Below are 13,843 nucleotides of genomic sequence, written 5' to 3' on the forward strand. Positions count from 1 at the left end.
CCTCCTAGAGATTTGACCCCAGGACTTTCAAATTCGGTCCGTATCATCTACAGGCATAGGAGATTAAAAGTTGCTAAAACAATTCTCATTAGTCTTTCCTAGGGGGCGTGGCTGGGCGGCGAATTTCGATCCTTCGCCATGAAAAATGAAACGGCTATAACTCCGGCATACATGATCCTAAGAGAGCCAAACCTTTTGTGCTTCATAAGAGTCCCGCCCTGAACGGGTCCATGTGACAATACAGGATATGAGTCATAGCGCCACCTCCTGGCAACAGGAAGTTACATGTTTTACGCTCTGACGCCCTGTGGGCAGCACGGTGATCGAATCCAGCTGAAATTTACTGAGAATAGCCTCAAGACCTTGGAGATCTTATATTATGAAGTTGGTGACCCTTCGTTGAAAGGTGTTGCCATGGCGACGCGGCGAATTTCGATGTGACGCCATGAAATTTCAATGCCTTATAACTTGACTCCACGTGGTCTGATCTTTTCCAAATTTCATATGCTTGTTAAGAGTCCCAATCTGAACACATGTTCAGTCTCATATTTAGCGAAAGTCATAGCGCCACCTACTGGCAACAGGAAGTATCATGCGTCGTACTTTGTCTAATTACTCCTAGGAAATTTGGCTGATGCACCTGAAATTAAGTCAGCTAATAAACAAGACCTTGGTGATGCTACATTTGGCAGCTCATGACCCAAAACTGAATGCTGTTACCATGGCGACACATCCTTCGCCATGAAATATGATACTGTTTTTCAGGGAGAAGGGATTGCTCTACAGTCATGAAACTTGACACACATGTCTAGAGTGATGTCAGCTAAAATCCTATGTGGTCGCTTTGAATGGGCGTTGCAAAATGGCTCAACAGCGCCCCCTTTAAAATTTCAAAATTGCAGCCCCGCCTTCCAGATGAACGTAGAAAGATGAAATTCACAGGGCACATGTATAATGTCAACACGCACAAAAAAGCCTCTTGAAGCCTTATTGTAAGTCGAACAGGAAGTCGGCCATCTTGAAAAAAATGGTACATTTTCGCCTTTTCTTGGCCATTTCGCATACCTTGTATTTTAAAGAACTCCTCCTACAGAATCCATCGTAAGGACTTAAAAATCAGTGTGTGTCATCTAGACTAGTGTATGATCATGATGGTTTGGCCGTGGCGTGGCGTTGAGTTTTGATGTTTCGCCATGACAGAGGAAATTGATATAACTTGAGTGTACACGGTTGGATCTGCCTCAAACTTTACACAACAAGTCACTGACAAAAGCCCTTCGACTGAGCGTCACTTCGACATGCGCTGGGGTGCGAGGGCCCGATCATCGCTGCTTGCAGCTTTAATTATTATTATTATTATTATTATTTCAACTCTTTGACCTCAAATAACTTCTACAAACGTGTACCAAAACTCACCAAAATTGGCGTGCGCGTCAGTTCTGGTGAAAATCGCAGATTTTATGGGTCTCGCAAAAAATGCGGGGAAAAATGGCTCGACAGCGCCACCTAGAAAATTAAGAAAAGCGAGCCCCACGATACAGATCATCGTAGAACAATGAAATTTGGTGTGCTTATATATCATGACCAGACGCACCAAAAACTCTCATGGAGCCATACCGTAAATCTAACAGGAAGTCGGCCATTTTGGTTCAAAGTTGCGATTTTCAGGCCAATTTTGCCGTTTTCAGCCCGTGTACTTTAACGAACTCCTCCTAGGGATTTGACCTCAGCAACTTGAAATTCGGTCAGTATCATCTACAGACCTGGGAGATGAAAAGTTATCAAAACGGTGAGTTTTCGACATTGTTGAGGGGGTGTGGTCGGGCGGCGAATTTCGATCCTTCGCCGTGAAAATTCAAACGGCCATAACTCCGGCATTCACGATCCTAAGAGACCCAAACCTTTTGTGCTTGGAAAGAGTCCCGTCCTGAACACATTCATGTGTCAATATTGGATGTAGGTCATAGCGCCACCTACTGGCAACAGGAAGTTACATGTTTTACACTTTGATGCTCTGTGGGTGGCACGGTGATGGGATCCACCTCAAATTTACTCAGAATAGCCTCAAGACGTTGGAGATGGTATATTATGAAGTTGGTGACTTTTCGTCGAAAGGTGTTGCCATGACCACGCGGCGAATTTCGATGTCTCGCCATGAAATTTCAAAGCCTTATAACTTGACTCCACATGGTCTGATCTTTTCCAAATTTCATATGCTCGTTAAGAGTCCCGGTCTGAACACATTTTTCAGGCCCATATTTAGTGAGAGTCATAGCGCCACCTACTGGCAACAGGAAGTATCATGCGTCGGTCTTTGTTGTATTACTCCTAGGAAATTTGGCCGATGCATCTGAAATTGACTCAGCTAAGATGTAAGACCTTGGTGATGCTACATTGGGCAGGTCATGACCCATATCAAAACGCCGTTGCCATGGCGACACATCCTTCGCCATGAAATACGATGCTGTATTTTAGGGACAAGGGATGTGTATACAGTCACGAAACTTGGCACACATGTCTACCCCCAGTACAAGCATAGTGGGCAGCAAACATTGTTTTTATTAATTTATTAAGTTATTTATGCTGGTCCTTTTCCACTCAATTTCGCCTAACTACATCAAAAACTTCAAGATTTAACATGATTTATTTCAAGTCATCTCATAACTTACTTAAGGAGGGCATGATGAGAATAACAAATTGCATATTAATTAACTTTTCTTTCTCTCTATAATCTTTTTCCAGGATGAATTAGACGAGACCATCCATGTGTGGAATTCACATGTCATCAGACCATCAAAGAATGACAGGGTGCCCTGTGGTCGCCCCCGAATCATGTACATGTTCCCAGAACTCTACACAACTTATCACTGCATTTCCCCAGTGGACAGAGCTGATGTACAGTTGTGTCAGAGTAACTGCACATTTCGACCAGCAGTGCCATGTGACACAGACATCTACAACATCTGCGACATTCTGATGGCAGAGTCACAGCTGCATCTTCCAGCTGATGCTTATCAAGCATTGGATTTGTACCTGCATTTGAGGAATGAGATAACATCCACTCTCTAATTTGAGATGGATTATTATTCAGATTATTTAGGGGTACAACATGTGCACACTGACTACACTGGAACAGTGCTATGCCACAGACATACAGAACATTTGCAGCAATATTGAGGGGCAAAAAGGATTGATATGTCACTATATGCACACTGACTACAATGAGAAACAACAAGGCAGGACATGAAAGAGGAACTGAATATTTATTTGAGAATATTATGCTCTTCGTAGTTAACTGTCAGTATATTTACCATATGAGGCTCAAATAAAAAACAGCCATTGGAAATGGTACTGTATGTGCATTGAACAGGTATTTCTTTGTTGAATGCTGACAAAAATGCTGAATGATGAACTTCATTCAGAATAATTGCATAAAAGATGCACATGAAAATGTAATAATTGTACAAAAAGGGATATTCACCTTTGAGAGCAGACCCTACTGACTTATCAAAATTATGAAACTTTAACTGTCTTGTGGAAAATTTCAATCTCAGTGTACTAACTGTCACGGTTCTTTGACGACAAAAAGCTCTGAGCGCAAGTCGGTCCCCATATCTTACGATATACTGGCTTAACTCCTCATCTGTCATAACACCTATGATGTTGATGTCGATCTGTAAAATGCAAGGCAAACGTTTGCAAAATGACATTGCCTACAGAAAGCTAGTAACATTAAATGTAGGCTATTGCTTACTTTATGTGAAAGTTAACAATCATCCTCACCTTGTTATCTTTGGGTTGGCTGCTGACACTATCAGGTATATTCCGCATTTTCAGGAACGAGAATAAATCTACTTCTGCTGCCATCCTTTGTGTTTGTGTTGGAGGCTTAATTACATCAAGCACAACTCCTACTGTTGATTATTCCCTCGGTTTCTGGAGCATACCAGTGAAAGTAACATGTGCACGGGAGATTATCTCGTGCTCACGAGATGTTTTTCTCATGCGCACGAAGAAGTATCTTGCGCGCACGAGAAACATATCTAAAAAAAAAATTTTCCCCTTGTCCCTTTAGGGGCTCCGCACTATTCAAATATATGAGTATTTTTCTGTGTCCAGCTGCAGTTACTTATTGTCTCTACACACCTGACAGTACACATGTCAAACTTTGACCAGGTCATGTGCGTTAAAAGTCTTTCCTTTTCTAAAAATAGACTTGATGAAAATTAGGAAATGAATTTCTTTTACACACAAACTCATCAAAAGTTTTCAAATTATTAATTGAAATTACAGTGAAAGGTCCCAAAACTTGCATAATTTTGATGATACAGGGGTGAGCAAGACAGACATGTCTCACCCTGCAGAAAATTCTCATCTTCACACCGTTGAGATTTGATGTTTCACCATGACAGAGGAAATTGCTATAATTTTATTGTACATGCCCAGTCTGCACCAAACTTCACATGTTTGTAAAGTCAGACCTATCAGCCCACGTCTGGAGATATCTACATGCCCGTGTCAGAAGCCCTTGGACTGCACCGCACTCCGATATGCGCAAGGGTGCAAAGGTCCGTTCAACGCTGCTTGCAGCTTTACTTAACTATGAAGTTACAGAAATGAAATAAAACAGGGTGATTTTTTCACAGAAAACTGGTGTAACTGGTGTGCTGAGTTAGCCAGGGGGTGACACAGGTTAAATACACATTACAGTGCTTTCACATCTGCTATGATCACAGAAAATACAAAGCTAACATCTGTAACGTCAAGGCATGTTGACCAGTTAGATTTGTAACATGAAGCTGTTTCAGTTTAACACAATGCAGTCAGGTTAACATTGGATTTCTGTTAGCTAAGAGACCACTAGGTAGTAATAATGTTAGCACAACACACTTCTGAGCAGCTAGAAATCAATGTGAATAATTTAACTACAAAAACTAGCTTGCGGTAGTGTCTTGTGTTAGTCAGGAACGAGTGTTTGAATGATGTCAGACACTTACTGATCAGCTGCTGATGTTGGTGACTCCTGCTGCTGCTCCTGACTGACGGCTAACATTAGTTACTCCTCACCAAGCTGCAAGAAGTGCACTGTCCACACTGCAAAAAATATCTGATCAACAGACATTTTTTGGTCTTCCACATCTTCCAGTGCTCATTTATGAATATTCTGAGTTTGTTGTGTCCTTTATTTCAGAGTAAGTCACTCTGCAGTTAAATGTTAGCTGGTAAAGTTAGCAAGCTGTAAGATGTCAGAAAGTCGACTTTCTGAAAAAAATGACACAACACGCTCGACTCACAATAATAAAGCAGGGTGCTGAATCCTTTAAGTAATGAAAATGAATAAAAAAGGCTAGGACAGCACATCTAGTTTACTTTTTTTAATTGGGCAACACACCATTCTTCAGCGTGTGTTCTGGCAATTTACACACTCAACACAGGTGGGATTAATTATAGATATCCACAACTGGTACAAAAGGTCCATCCCAGCAGAGGGCGCTACAAACATATAATGTGGATTCATGACACATTATAGAAATACAATAATAAACAAAAAGCAAAAATGAATTCTGTTTAGTTCATGAAAAACAAGCAAATAAAATCACCTTACCATGTAGCAGATTCTTGACATAAAGCAAATCATAGAGAATTATATTCAGTTCATAAGAAACGAGAGAATGAAATCTCCTCATTCAACCCATTGGAAATGAGGGTATTCAGAGAGTGTATTCAATATGTCTCCCTCTGCTGAAGGATTCTGTCTCTGTTGCCACCTCTCTGTGGCATATTCACAGTTTCAATCGCCATGTAATGTAGGTCACACAAGCTATGGTTATGGCTGTTAAAATGCCTCGCCATTGATGATTTATCGTCATGATTGTGGATGGAGCACTTATGTTCACAGATCTTGGTTTTTAACTCTCGTTTTTTACCAACATAATATGAATTGCATGGCATTTTCACAAATAAACAACATATTTTGTATTGCATGTGATTCTGCTCCTAACCTTAATCTCCACACCAGATTTCAGATGGATGAAATAATTACCCTTAATCATAGCCTAACAATGTACACAACTATTATGACAAGGAAAATTTCCACTGGGAATCTGAGACAAGAAGTGAGTGTGACTCTAAGGCAAATCAAACCTCACTAAGACATCACATAAGTTATAAAAATATCTAGGTGCAGTTTGAAATGCACTTGCAATATGAGGGTCGCTCTCCAAAATGTGCCAGTGTCTACTCACTGCTTTTTGGACTGACTTAGAGATGGAACTATATGTAGAGACTAATGCCAGGCCCCAGAAAGAGGTCTCAGGAACTTGGTTTAAGTAACTCTGATTGCTGAACTAGGTGTACCCTCTTAAGATGATTATGCATTAATGTCTCTCCATACCCCCAGTTTCTAAAGAAAGTGCACTTTATCCATCATTGATACCATCTGACAACTTTACACCAAGGAAAAACAGACAAGAATACGAGCACTCTGAAAAAGAAAATCCTACAAGGTAAAAAGATTATGTAATCCAAAAGCTGCAGTGAAACCAGCTGCAGTGAAGTAAATTACTTTGATGCCTAGACTGACTCAGTGACGCTGTTCAAATTTGGGATCACATGATGTTTTTCTTTGGCTCAACCAATCAGCTCACGACTTCACAGACAGCCTGTCATGACCTGATAAACGTTGAGACAATTTAAAAACTGAAAGTAACAGCGTGCAGAAGCATGACAAAACAATGCCATCTTGAAGTATTTGAATTCATATGAAAGAAATAATTATTTCAAACTCACGTTTAAATTATTTTATCTGCACCATGAATTTGAGGGTTTTATTTGAAAGTATTACAAAATAATGTTTGGTGATTTTCAAGGGAAAGCTGCTATCTTAAATAGAGTAACATAATGGTGTCTGTAGTAGTATGAATATTACTGTGATTTTCTACAGCAACATAATGGTTTCTGCAATGGTATGAAGATAACAGTGACTTTCTACAGTACTATAATAGTTACTGTGATTTTCTACAGTAGTACAATAGTTACTGTGATTTTCTACAATAACATAATGGTTTCTGCAGTGGTATCAATATTACAGTGACTTTCTACAGTATTATAATAGTTACTGTGATTTTCTACAGTAGTACAATAGTTACTGTGATTTCCTACAGTAATATAATGGTTACTGTAATTTTTTATAGTACGACAATAGTTACTTTGATTTTCTACAGTAACATGATGGTTTCTGCAGTAGTATCAATATTACTGTGATTTTCTACAGTAATGTAATGTTTATTGTGGCTTTCTATAGTAACATAATGGTGACATAATGGAGCCATCTTCCAGATTCGGTCTGGGGGGCAGACATCCTCTCTATGTTTAAGAGTAGGCTTAAAACTTTCCTTTTTGATAAAGCTTATAAACATAGCACAAAAAGTTATGAACTTTGTGTTTGGTAGATTATTTCTTTGTTGTAACAATGCTTCTTGGCAATAAATCTTATACCGTTGTAAAGCCTATTTATTTCCCTTTTAAATGGTGCCACATTTGTGAGGAACATGCATTTGTGGGATGAGCAGCAGAGCTGAGTATATGGCTTGCGCCCATGAAAAATATGCCAAATCTTCTCTGCCAGTGCCAAACGGCTTATTTTGCTGTTGCTATTGACAATCAGGCACCTGATTGGCAGCACCTGTGAGCATGGGCCCTGCTACAGTGATCAGTAGTTGTCAGCTCCAAGAATCGGCATGCCACGTTTGACTGATCTGCCAATTCTTGGAGCAGACAACTACTGACCACTGTAGCAGGGCCCATGCTGATTGGCACCTGATTGGCCTGACTGGGGGTACCAGAAGCTCAAAACAAGAGTCAATAACAACAGCAAAATAAGCCGTTTGGCACTGGCAGAAAATATTTGGCATATTTTTCATGGGCGCAAGCCATATACTCAGCTCTGCTGCTCATCCCACAAATGCATGTTCCTTACAAATGTGGCACTATTTAAAAGGGAAATAAACAGGCATTCCAACAGTATAAGATTTATTGTCAAGAAGCATTGTCACAACAGAGAAATAATCTACCAAACACAAATTTCCTCACTTTTTGTGCTATGTTTAGTTAGGGCCAACCAAGCTTGCCCTGGACCAGCCCTTAGTTATGCTGCTATAGGCCTAGACTACCAGGGGTCTTCCCAAGATGCACTGAGCTCCTCTCTCCTCCTCTCCATCTGTAAGTATTCATATACCATTACTGCATGTTACTAACTTGGCTTCTTCTCCGGAGTTTTTTGTGCTTTCTCATCTGCAGGGATGCCCCAGGGACTGGACTGTGGCCCTTACCCGTGAGGATGTCCTTCTCCAGCCGTTGCTGCTGTTTGCTGTTGCTAGTCATGTATCTGATTGATTTGATTTATTGATTGGGACAGTGTGCAGTTTTAAACATTAAAGATGCACTGCACCGGAGTTAGCGCGAAGCTAATTTGCATCCGTAGTCCCCCACAATCAAAAAATACAACAGCACAACAACAAGCAGTACAAAGAAAAAAACAAAAACAAAAATAAAACAAACAAACAAAAAACAAAAAAAAACAAAAAAAAACAAAAACAATAAAACACACTGAACATATCATACAAAATACAAAGCTACACACAACAGCACATCACATACACCCATAATGTCAATCAGAAATTGATGTAAACTAGACTCAGTGGTCACACAGCTGATTGGTCTTTAGTACATTTTTTAGTTTGGCCTTGAATGTATTGATTGAACTACAGTTCCTCATATCATCAGGTAGGGCATTCTACTGAGTTGTGGCGTTCACAGAGAAAGCTGACTGCCCAAATGCAGTGCGATGAAATGGTATGGTACAATCTTGTATAGAGGATATTCTGGAGGATCAATTTTTTCACCTTGGATGAAAATATCAGCATTAGGAGGTTGTACCATAGTTTTAGAGAAAAACATACCTTTTGTCTTGTTTACATTTAGACTCAGACATGATTGATCAAGCCAATGTGTCATCCTTTCCAATGCAATTGTTATCTTAGCAGCAACTAACTCAGCTGTTTTTGCATGTGTGTACACAATGGTGTTATCTGCATACATTTGTAGTTCTACATCATGACACTGTTGAGGGAGATCATTAACATATAGGCTAAATAATAGGGGACCTAACACTGACCCTTGTGGAACACCCATTGTGCACTTCATGTTACTGGACAGTGTGTCACCAACTTTAACACATTGTATCCTATTGGATAAATATGAAGACATCCATGCCAGTGCTCTAGATGAGAAGTTAAATTTAGAGAGTTTTGATATTAAAACATCATGATTGACTGTATCGAATGCTTTACACAGGTCTAAAAATACAGCACCAACTACTCCTCCTTTATCAAGTCTTGATTTAATTTGCTCTATTAAGTGCAAGGTAGAAGTTTCGGTGGAATGATTTGCTCTAAAGCCAAATTGCATACAATGTAGACCAAAATTGCTCGTATTAGGAAATGTTGTCAGTTGTTTAATGACAACTTTCTCAGCAACCTTTGAGAGTACTGGCAGTATATTTATTGGTCTGTAGTTACTGGCTTCAAGGCAGTCTCCAGATTTATAAATAGGCGTGACAATGGCACATTTCCAGTCATCAGGAAAGGAGCTGTGTTTAAAAGACAAGTTAATTAAATGAGCAATATGGGGAGTTAAAATATCTTTGTGTGATTTGACAGATATAGTGTCAAATTGGAAAGCATCTCTACTTTTGGAGCTTTTTAAGGAACTGATGATTTTGTTTACTTGTAACTCATTAGTCCCTACCAGCTCGAAAATCTGACCTGTAGCATCAATAGGAACAATATCCAGTTTTTTTTCGTAATTTTTTTTTCTTAACTCATATACGGACTCAAGAAAAAAATTATTAAAGACAGAAGCAACAGTAAAATGATGTTCAATTAACTTTCCCTGTACTTTGGGTTTAAAATCACCTTTTGCCTCATTCAAATTATTGAATGAGTTTCTCTCTCAACCTCTCTCAACCAGTCAAAGCAGATGACCGCCCACCTAGAGCCGGGTTCTGCTTGAGGTTTTTTCCTGTTAAAGGGGAGTTTTTCCTTACCGCTGTCGCTAAGTGCTTGCTCATGGTAGAATTGTTGAGTCTCTGTAAATAAGAGTCTAGACCTGCTCTATGTGAAAAGTGCCCTGAGATGACTTTTGTTATGATTTGATGCTATATAAATACAACTGAATTGAATTTAATTGAATTACTGTGATATTCTACAGTAACATACTGGTGAGTTTGATTTTCTACAGTAATGTAATGTTTACTGCAACTTTCTACAGTAACATAATGGTTACTGTGATTTTTGACAGTAGTATAATGGTTACTGTGATTTTCTACAATAATATAAAGGTTATTGTTATTTTCTACAATAATGTTGTTTACTGTGACTTTCTACAGTAGCATTATAGTTACTGTGATATTCTACAGTAACATGATGGTTACTTTGATTCTCTACAGTAATGTAATGTTAACTGATTTTCTACAGTGGTTGGATTATTACTGTGATTTTCTACAGTAGTATAATAGTTACTGTGATTTTCTACAGTAATGTAATGTTAACTGTGATTTTCTACAATAGTGTGTTCACTACTATGATTTCCTACAGTATCATGTTGATTACTGTGTTTCAGGCCTAATACACAGTATTATACTTTAAAAATGTAATTAACTGTGCAGAAAAAGTAAATTACTATAGATTTCACAGCCATTTTTTACAGTGTAGATAGAAACCAAAATACCTCCGGGATTAGGGTTATTATTCATTGTCCATCAGGGTCTCAAAATTAAGTGTCTCATCAACTCCACTCCACTGTAATTTAACTGTCTCACCCTCTGACCATAGACTGTATATAAAGATGGGCATAGTGAGATGTGGCGTCATCCGTTGGTTTACAGTGGAGCCAGTTTAAAGCCCAGCCAACCATCTTTTCTGTTTGGAGCCAGGACTCCAGATAAGAATTTCAGGATGTTGCCTTTCATGCTCCAGAAACACACCCCGCTACCTCAGACCGAGATGAACGCTAGCTTACTGGAAACACTGAGCACTGCACTTGGGCTAACGTTAGCTACTCTTGCTTAATAACATGGCAGATTTCATAACATTAAACTAATCCAAAAATGTTGTGACAACAGTCAGGTTCAGTGCGAGTCTTGAAGCCAGGGAGAGTAGCAGGTGTTCCAACTGTCAATCACAGCTGTAAATCAATGCCCACATGGGAGACATCAAAGCTACTACAAGCAATGGCACCCCCCCATACACACACACACTTTACCCTCCTCTCACATTCACTTTAAGTCACGATCAGTGTATACCCTCAAATGCCCCTATATTGCAACACTTAAAGTTAAAAGACGCAGGAGCTTTTCTGTGTTCATATCAACAACAGTGAACACAGCAGCTATGAGTGCAGTGCTTTCAGTCTGTCCTTTAGGTCCTGTGGGCTGCCACTGCTTCAGCCCTGAATAGTTTGAGCTAAGCCCCACATATTTCTGCTCCTCAAAACTCATGATCGGTCAGGATCTGACTGTAATTATTCCTCTGTGTTCTGCTTCACATCTACACCATTGACTGTAGGCCTATGTAAAGAGATCAGCGGTTACATACAGATTCCAGGTTCATATGGTGGAATTGTTTCTAATAAAGCAGCCCTTATGGATGAATCCTGCTCTCCATCAGAGCTGTCAGGACATTTTTATTTAAGTTAGCTAAAGCCCAAGATATGCCTTAAACCCCACACCCACTCGGATTTTGCCCTTGCCGACTACTATGCATGGCTATAAAACTATACGAGTTGGTGTGGGGGTGTTGTTTAAAGTGCCGGTGAGACGATCAAATATGGTCCCACAGGTCCGGTTGGAGTAGTGCTGATCAGAAAAACACTTTGTAGTGGTTTGTAATGCTCACAACTCCGGAAAGTTATCATGTTACAACCCTGTTTACCACTGTGCACATGTGGAATGCGTCTGTGTCTGCAGACCCTGAAAAGTATGAGTGGAGCCATGTACGCATCCGCAGCCTGTGTGCAAGTCCACAGACTCTGACAGGCTCATAATAGATAAGACCCGTCTTCTTGAAGCCTGGCAACGAATCAGAAATTAAAAATGGCAATCTGTGACTGTGACAGTTCACACACTTTTGGTTTTTAGTGTCACTGAACACATTTGGCAGATAGGACTGTTGTTTCATGAGTTTTTGAGACGTTTCTGCACATGGTTTCCTTCAATTTTCTTTCAGCCCAGGCCTTCTCACTTCAAAATATGGACATTGCTGTATTCAAAACAGTAACCTTTAGATGTACAGTAGGTATACAGCTGAGTGTTGGTTGAAGGAGTTGACGCTTGTTTTTTGCATCATGCATGTCTGCAGTGGATTTAGTTCCTAGTTGCATTCCTAGTTCCTACTGCATTTGCTACATCGTTGCACTTATTTCACTTGCACTGGAAAGTAACTGTCACTACAAACACAGGCTATGACTGAAAAGGAACTTTGGGGTTGGGGATGTTTAACAATAATTGCAGTATGACACTATTATATCCAGTTGCCACTGTCACTTAAGTGTACTGTACAAGAAGAAATGATGTACTGAAGAAAGAAGGGACGAACAATATGTGTACAAATACAGGCACTCAATGGCATTAAGAACAAAATAGGCTTGGATCAGCAGATACTGCTACTACTGGATTGCCTTCATTTCAACCTTGGCACTCTTCCTCAGGTAGCAACAAGAAATAAAGAGAAGGCAGGAAGTGATGTGGTAAATACAGCATAATGTAAAACTAGACAAAATGATAATGGGATGGTTGCATTATTGATAAAGAGGATTAGAGTATTACACATGTTGCTTTCTTAGTGAATTATTTAACTCAAGAAAAACAATATTCATAAGGGTAGACATGCTGAAACATGTATGTCTGGAAGCAGCCTGCTAAATAAACCAAAAATATGTCAAAATGAGGTGATAATGCTTGTATGCAGAACTATTTAAACCTATTGTAAGAGAGGTTTAAATGAGACATGACAGTGCGAGTTCCTCATTAAGCCCATGGCCTGTGTCCAGGCTAAGGGCAGTAATCATATTCACCACCTTTGCTTGTTGGTGTGATGAGTCCACTGCCCAGAACGTCAAATCGCTGGAAGAGTGTCCCTGTGGAATAAAATGTGTGGCAAGGGGGAATGAGTCTTTTAATGACAACTTTATGTTTGATTATCCCACTTTGGAGGGTGCATTAAGTTTAACTGATGTACAGTTTAGGGCAGGGGTACTCAATGGTATAAATGACGCCCTTAGAGGTGTATGTGGTGAAGGAGGGTGTGTGACAGTTACACCAGTAATTTGGTTATGATTAGTCTGCAGCCTTAGAGGATAAATTAACAATTTTTCCAAGTGTGTCTTAAAACACACTGAAAAAGGTTTTCCTCGTTATGATCATTCCTTCTGTTCATACTGGCCATTAAAAGATCCCCTTCAAATGTGCTCTCAATGTAAGTGATGGCGGACAAAATCCACAGTGTCATTTTGTGCAAAATGCAATTAAAAGTTCATCAACTTTGATTTGGACACCCGACTGTTGTTTTAAGACAGACGACTGTGAACGCATCCTTTAATCTGAAAGGGGGCAGAACAATGTCCACAAGGTTTGTGTCTTGTGGATAGCACTAATGGTTTGTGTTGTGTGCAATGATGGGTTTTTCCATAGATGTTTTGTGCAGTTGCAGCACATGCCAGTGTCTGAGTATGATGCGTTTTATTCGTTTGGTCAAAGTAGACTGTAGATACTGTATGTGGTCAGTGG

General features: G+C 39.7%; 1 protein-coding gene across 1 annotated transcript in view; it reads right to left on the reverse strand.

Annotated features, from left to right (window-relative positions):
• The window catches only part of LOC121893579, a 112,437-nt gene extending 105,081 nt beyond the window's left edge, over positions 1-7,356 (reverse strand). The window contains exon 1 of the mRNA XM_042405579.1: positions 4,998-7,356. The gene's annotated coding sequence lies outside the window, so the exon portion shown is untranslated. The remainder of the gene's footprint in view (positions 1-4,997) is intronic.
• Positions 7,357-13,843: the final 6,487 nt, after the last annotated feature.

Source organism: Thunnus maccoyii, unplaced genomic scaffold, assembly GCF_910596095.1.
Source record: "Thunnus maccoyii unplaced genomic scaffold, fThuMac1.1, whole genome shotgun sequence".
Classification (NCBI taxonomy): domain Eukaryota; kingdom Metazoa; phylum Chordata; class Actinopteri; order Scombriformes; family Scombridae; genus Thunnus; species Thunnus maccoyii.